Here is a 7,307-nt window from a genome sequence, read left to right on the forward strand (position 1 = left end):
TTGACTGGAAAGTGCCCGGCTCGCCCGGCTCGCCACGTAGCGACGACAGGAACGAAGCGTCTGCTGCCGGTCGCGACCGGAAGCAGACGCGGCGGAAAAAAAACGTCACGCGAGGTTCCGGTCAAATTTGCCGATTTCGGCGGATCAAGTATTGCTGCTCCACGGAGCGATCCGGGATTTACGCCTGATCCCGATCTGCCATTGGAACATACAACTCGCGCTCCCATTTTACCATTGGAATACGTCTGATCCAAACCCAGCAGAAAAACTTGATCCCGATCTGCCATTGGAATTCAACATTACTCTATTTCGGTACTGGTGGAGTGTTTGGCATAATTAACTCCCTTTCTAGACTGGAGTAAATGCTGGTACATCCTCATTTTAACTTCATTATTCCCTCATGGGAGTAAAATGGAGGACAGTCCACATTTTTACTGCCCACTCATGGAGTAAATGTTTTCACACATGGAGTAAACAGGGTGGCCGCTACCATTTTTACTCCCTTTTGGGTATATTTTTGTTTACAGTGTACGTGCACGCCTGCAAAGGGCTGAGCAGGCGAACTCCAAACTAGTACTACGTACGGATGCTCTAGAAAAAGAGTTACAGGTAGAGAGGGCAGAGAGGGCAGAGAAGCGCAAACTTCAAGAAAAGCTTGGTCAGTTGGGGGCAAAAATGGCTGACCCCGGCATTGGAAGCCACATTGGCGGACATTCCAGCGCGAGCCACGGGGATGGGGCTTGCACTGGCATGGGCAGCGATAAAAAAGTAAGTCAGAAAGGTGCAGACAGGAACAGCTACACACAGGCGACATCTAGGAAGTCTAGAGGCGATGAGGAGAAGGGGAACAAGCTAAACCCAAGGAATGAGCTCGCAGACACTGATAAGAGGCAGCAAAATACCGAAGTTAGGAGGGAGGGAGGGAGAGATTACCCTAGTGCTTATGGGACGCAAATATCTTTCTAAAGATATGTTTCGGAAGCAACGGGCCGACCCGGTTCGCACTGAATTGCAAACAGCGGCCAGAGAGGGACATGTAAACCACCAGTCCCTTCCCGCTAGTGCAGGAAAGTTATGATGTATCTCTAAACTGTAACTCATGTCTTACGTATTTCACCGGGAACATGCTATGGGAGGTTTCGGTTCATAGAAAATAATGTCCTGAGAAAGCATGTCGTGGTTCTTTTTCTATAGAGTCGCAAAGGCTGCGAAAACTAGTAAAAATATTGCACTACAGTGGTTCAGTAGAATGTAGATTTACAGGTAACAATCTCTAACACATGCGAAAAGAACTAAATTTACTAGTACCGTCATCCACCAATACAGACTATGAAATTCTCCCAATCCAGAATTGCTCAGCTCGAGTGAGGATAAATATTAGAACAGTAATTTTATGGCCCCATTATTATTAAAAATTTCTAACCAGTAAAGGGAAGGAATACTTTCGACTTTCAACATTTTTTTTCTATAACCACAACTAATTACAAACAGAGGAAATCAAAATAAGATTTAAAGCTTTTTAAACGCCCTCTTAATTTTCAGTTTTAACTTTCAGTTCCATTCTGAAGTTAGAACCAGTTCCAAAGAATCCCTAAAAGCTTACGTTCGAATCTCCTCGTCCACAAGGCCGTGTTCAGCCGCAACACTATCAAGCTACCAATCATTTTTGTCTGCTTGTGACGACTCAAATTCTTGTTCTCATGCACAGTACAGTCGTGCTCTGTCACTGTTCTCCATGACCCACTCTGCTTGTGTGTGAGCCATGTCCAATCGGCACCAATCGACAGGGCGTATTCCGCAGCAACCACGAAACCCTGCTATTACGTCAGCACCTCATTTTACCCAGCTTGTAAAAGATGCCAAGCTAGCAGTAAAAGATAGTGGAGCAATATTCTCCTGATAAATGCAGCAGCACTGTCAATGCTGTTTTGCGAATTAAAAGAATCTCGTAAATGTTTTCTCGTGCGAGAGAGTGGCACCGATGGCGTCACTTGGTACCTCTCCACACGACGAGACTGCCCACTTCAGATCACGTGACCTACTTTGTGAAAGCTGAGGGCTCGTCCCGACAGGATCACAACGCCATTTACTACAGTGACGGTACCTTCTATGGCTTTCACTCCATAACAAACGTCCTCAGCAAAGCGATGTACATCATCATGTATGAGAAGAAGAAAAAAAATGGCAGTGGCTTAGCTCAGCTATGCCAGGATATACGTAGCCAGAGGAACGCCATATCCCTGGTTACGCCACCGCCGCATCACCGTCATCTCTCGGTCGGGGGCGAGCGGCGTCGGCAGCTGTGACGTCACTCGGCGGCTCCTCTCGGTCGGAGGCGAGCAGCGCAGCGCATCAGCTGCGCTTAGAGTGTCTGGAAAATTTCAGAGTACCGCAAAGATGCTAGTTCTGCTGGCAACAACAACAGGCAGGCGCCATTTTCCTTCCAGGCCGCCGGACCAGCGCCGTCGGAATAGGAAGTGACCGCTGCCGTCGGCTTGGCACTAGCTTTGAATTCAGCGAAACTGGAAGATTTCGTAATTTTTGTTTAGGACAGTACCAGGAGAAATCTTGTGGTGAGTGGAAAGTGAGAAAGTCTGTTGGTGAAGCAGCGAAAATTGCAAGGCGCCTACACTTGCACGTCCTCGTTTCGATCGCCTCGTCTTCTACCTGGAGTGGTGTTTACAAGTGAGTGGCAAGCCGTGTGGCCTGCCGGTAAACAGTAGGGGCGAGGATACGCTGCCTTCCGTGGAGTCATTGGTTTTCGAAGTGCAAAGATGCTTGGAACTGGACTCGATTTCAGGAAAGCTATACAGCTTTCTCACAAGCTTCGCAGTTGAAGAAAAATTCGTCCTGCTCTGGGGCTCGAACCCGGGACCTCCGTTCCACCGGACCAGTCGCTCTACAAATTGAGCTAACCGGGACGGCAAGCTTACGGTAGGGAGAGAGCGAATTGATCAATGACTCGAAGTGGGAACAGTGTTGGTCAAATATTTTAGGGGAACCCCCAAGGTGGAGTAGGTTTGTAATAAGGGAGTAATTACTCATGGACGTCCACCCAAGTCCTCCCAAAATAGGCCTTTGCAGCCGACGAACAACTTAATAAATGCGTTCTTCACTGCGACGGTATTAAAGCGATAGCGTTAAGTAGCTCGGGTCGCAGAATGTCCAGCATCGTCATTGGCCCTGAGCAAAAGATCCAACAAAAAATACGCAGAGCAACCTAGGTGGGCCATCTATAGTTCACGTTACCTTGTAGCGACATCGCAACAACCTACCCATTAGACTGCGAGCCAGCTTCGCCCTGCGGCAGGTGGCAGTTAAATTAATCGCTGATCGCGAGTGGTTGCTCGGGAAGAGCAACCTGGATCGCGAAATCCCCACCGGTAGCAGCACATGACATCTCAGGGCAGGGGCGCCGCTTAACCGCTGCACCACTGCGCCAGGAGTGCTATGAGGACTCCCCAGAGATATAAGAATGTAAAGCAGAGAATGACCAAGTCCCCATTAACGCCATAACGTCATACCCACAAGGCGGAGCTTGAGTGCCCACTCCATTTTTTTTCTTAGACTACGAGCGACTTCGGCAATGAAAAATAGGCACATCCAGAGAGCACCCTTTCTTGCCAACCGTGGCACCATGCATGGATACTGCATGCAACAGTAGCGTCTTTCCCTTACAACTTGGATGCAGGAGAGACAGAGAGAACAAAGAAGGGAAAACGAAGGGAAAACTTTATTTTCACTAATGCTTTTTCCTGCGGTTTGGGGGCATCTTCAGAGACGTCTTGGTTCTATCCCCAGAAGCCTTCTCTGTCGAAGTCGTCCGCCTGTAATCAGTGGTCGGTTGCCCTCAGTCCAGGCCTCCTCTGGCCACTGCAGCCCGTTGAGCTCGCTGTTCACAGCGGTCGCTGGAGAGCAGAGTCTCCCATTGCTCCGCACTTGGGTTTTGTATGTTGGGCACCACGCCTATCTTTTGGCAGGCCCATGTGATGTAATATAGAGTAGGTTTTTCGTCGCACCAGGGACATTTGTCCGCGTATATCGTAGGGTGCATTTTGTTTAGTATATGTAAGTTTGGGCAAGAGCTTGTTTGTAATTGTCTCCAGGTAACAGCTTCCTCTCGGGGGGCGCTGTGAGCGCGCGGAGCGAGTGGACGTACAGCGCATCGTCTCCGCCAACTTTTGGCTGGAGCCACGGTTCCTCGGCCGGAACCCCGTCAACGCAGCCGCGTCTGTCTTAGCGAAGTCGACAGCTACCTGTGGACACCACTCACACACAGGTGGGGCAACATTTACGCATTTTAGGGCCGATCCTCACTTGCGTTTCGTGGCGACGGCGCTAGGCCTAACGCCTACGCCAACGCTCGGCCGTGAGTGAGTTGCCCACCCGTGTCAAGATGGCTGCCCAAAAAGTACAACGCGGCTACGACCCGGACGCCATGGCCTGGTCCGAGGTTCCCTCAGCTCCAACGCCTGAGAGTCCGGATTCTGCGCCCATCGAGAACCCGAGGCTCTTCAAACTAGTGGAACGCCGCTCCCGCAAGCGGGACGCCGCCTCGAAGAAAGCGGACGCCACGTCGGCAGGCCGCTCAACACGGGACAACGCTGCTGCGCGCGCTGCAGCGCTTCACGGAGGGGCCCAGTCTAAGACGGGACCCTCTTGGAAACCAACTCCACTGCCGCGTCTTCATCCAGAAGACATCGTGATCATCCTGAAGCCCCGGGTGACCGTCGCTCTGAGGGATGTCTACCAACATGGCGAGCTGGGAGCAGCGTTCGCGGCCTACCTGGGCGCCAAGGCCGCAGCATCCCTCAGCCTGCTCCCCACATGGGAGCAAAACCTCATCGTCGCAGGCACCAGAGAGCCGCACGTCGCGGACAAGCTTCTGCGGGATTTTCAACTAACATCACCGAAGGGCCAGCTCTCTATGTACGGCCAGTTGAAACTCACTGGAGACGTGTGCCGCGGCGTCATCACCGTGGCCAAGCACGAAACCAGTGAGTCCCTCCAAAACAAGATCCAGTGGCGTGCTGGAGAGCTTGCCGATATCCGCAAGCTTGGCAAATCCGACGTCGCGTCGCTCACCTTCGTGGGAAAAGTGGTGCCGCGATATGTGCACTATAACTCTGGGGTGACCCTTGTGCGTGCGTACAAGAGAACCATTCCGCCCTGCGTGCGGTGCGGCACTGTGGGCCACCGAGCAGACACCTGCCCCTGCCCGGATGAAAAGTGCGGCCTGTGTGGCCAAACGGCGCCAACCGTCGACGGAGTCAAGGCGCCGCATGAATGTACTCTGTCCTGTGCAGTCTGTGGGCAAGCCCACGCTACCAACTCCCGCGACTGCACGGGAAAATTCCGGCAGCTCAAGGTGTATGGCCCCCAAGGCTAAACGCCCAGAGGTGCCAAAAAACCAGAGACCTGGCAAGCAGCCAAGTCATTCAAAACCAGGTGCCGGTGGCGGAACGCCGCGTGGTGCTCACGGCACCGACCACAAGACATCGTCACCTTCTTCACCGTCGGTGAAGCCAGCGCCCGGGAAGAAGACGGCGCCTGCACCGCCCAGCGGCAGAGACACTGGCCACTTCCCGGCCCTCAAGACAATTGGCGCTGCCGACGCCCGAGCATCAGCGCCTCAACACGACAAACAGGTGAGCAGCTGGGCTGAGATCGCCTCCTCTTCCTCCCATCCCTCACCCGCCCCCGTAACCGTCTCCGCACTCGACGCGGAGCACAAAAAACAGATAGACGTGCTCCGGGCACAGAATGAGCTTTTGCTCAACAAAATTCAAAATTTAGAGTCAAAATTGGCGTCTGCCGCACCGAGCGCGCAGACCTCGGACGCAATGGAGAGCGACGCGGAGATCTCGCCTGCCCTCGTGACAGCCATCTCTGCGATGGAGGAGCGCTTAACCTCTAAATTGCGATATATGATCGAGACCGCCATGGACCAGATCTTGACAAAGGTCAAATCTGCCGTCCCCGCGGTGGTCTCAAAACACATCTCGGACAACCCCCGCCTCCTCCGTCGGACGGGACCCATTAGGGACGTATCCCGCCCTTCAAAATTCAACGTCTGATTATTGATTCGGACAATGAGGACAGCTGCCCCGCTCCTTCCGTCATCACCCCCTTGATGGCGCAAGTAGCTGGCTCTGAGGCAGCCAATCCCTCCTCCTCCCCCCCAAGAATTTTAAATCATGGCGAGACACCTTAATCAAAGGAGTTCCGCCATATCCAATTCGGCCATGTCAACTTCAATAACACAGTGGAACTGTAGAGGCTTTAAGGACCGCACTAAGCGGGCCAATTTCCGCCTCTACCTTGAAACTTTCGAATCCTTACCAGCCGTGGTTGCCCTCCAAGAGCCAGGCCTGGGCGCCACAATTTCAAATTACACGACGTTCCAACAGGATCCCGCGTCTTGTCTTCTCGTTCACAAAGACTACACAGCCAACCTAGTGGATCTCGACCTCCAACTAGAGTACTCTTATGTAATGGTGACCCTCCTACCAGTCCGCCGCAGGGACCCACCGTTGCATATACTCAACGTGTACTGCTCTCCCAAACTAAAGCGAGTGACTTTTGCGGACCTCTTTAGCCGCGCGCTAAGAGTAGCGGGCCGCGATCCCCTGCTGATTGTGGGCGACTTTAACGCTCCCATTCAGCAGTGGGGGTATCGCAAGGAGGAGTCGCGCGGGCGTAAGCTGGCGGAGCTTGCGTCCACATTGGGCCTCACCCTCCACACGGACCCTGTCCACCCAACCCGGCTAGGAAATTCCGTGACACGGGATACGTGTCCGGACTTAACCTTCACTCGCAACATACGACACGCAGACTGGCTCAACACCGAGGAGACCCTCGGTAGCGACCACTGCATCATTAACACTACACTACGCACACGCCCCCTCAAGCGTCCCAGAACACAAGCCCATATCCCAGATTGGACGAAATTCAGGCAAAATTTTAACTCACTTGATAATACACCCATTTCCGCGCAAGGCTACACAGCATGGTCCCAACAGCTGCTGGCACACCTTTCCTCGCATGAAACACACATTCAGCTCTCAGAGGCGGTCACGGACGTGGATAACCACCTTCTACACCTCTGGGAAGCCCGTCGCAGCCTCGTCCGCCGTTGGCGACGCCAGAAACACAATAGAAAGCTTAAAGCTCGAATTGCCGAGCTTACCCAGAAAGCGGCAGAGTACGCGGCCCAACTCGCCGACTCCAACTGGGTAGATAGATGCAACACGGCCGCGCGACAAATGTCCAGCCGAAACACGTGGCGTCTCTTTCGAGCCCTAATC

The sequence above is a fragment of the Amblyomma mixtum genome, chromosome 1 (assembly GCF_055824585.1).
Source record: "Amblyomma mixtum isolate Tamu chromosome 1, ASM5582458v1, whole genome shotgun sequence".
NCBI classification, from domain to species: domain Eukaryota; kingdom Metazoa; phylum Arthropoda; class Arachnida; order Ixodida; family Ixodidae; genus Amblyomma; species Amblyomma mixtum.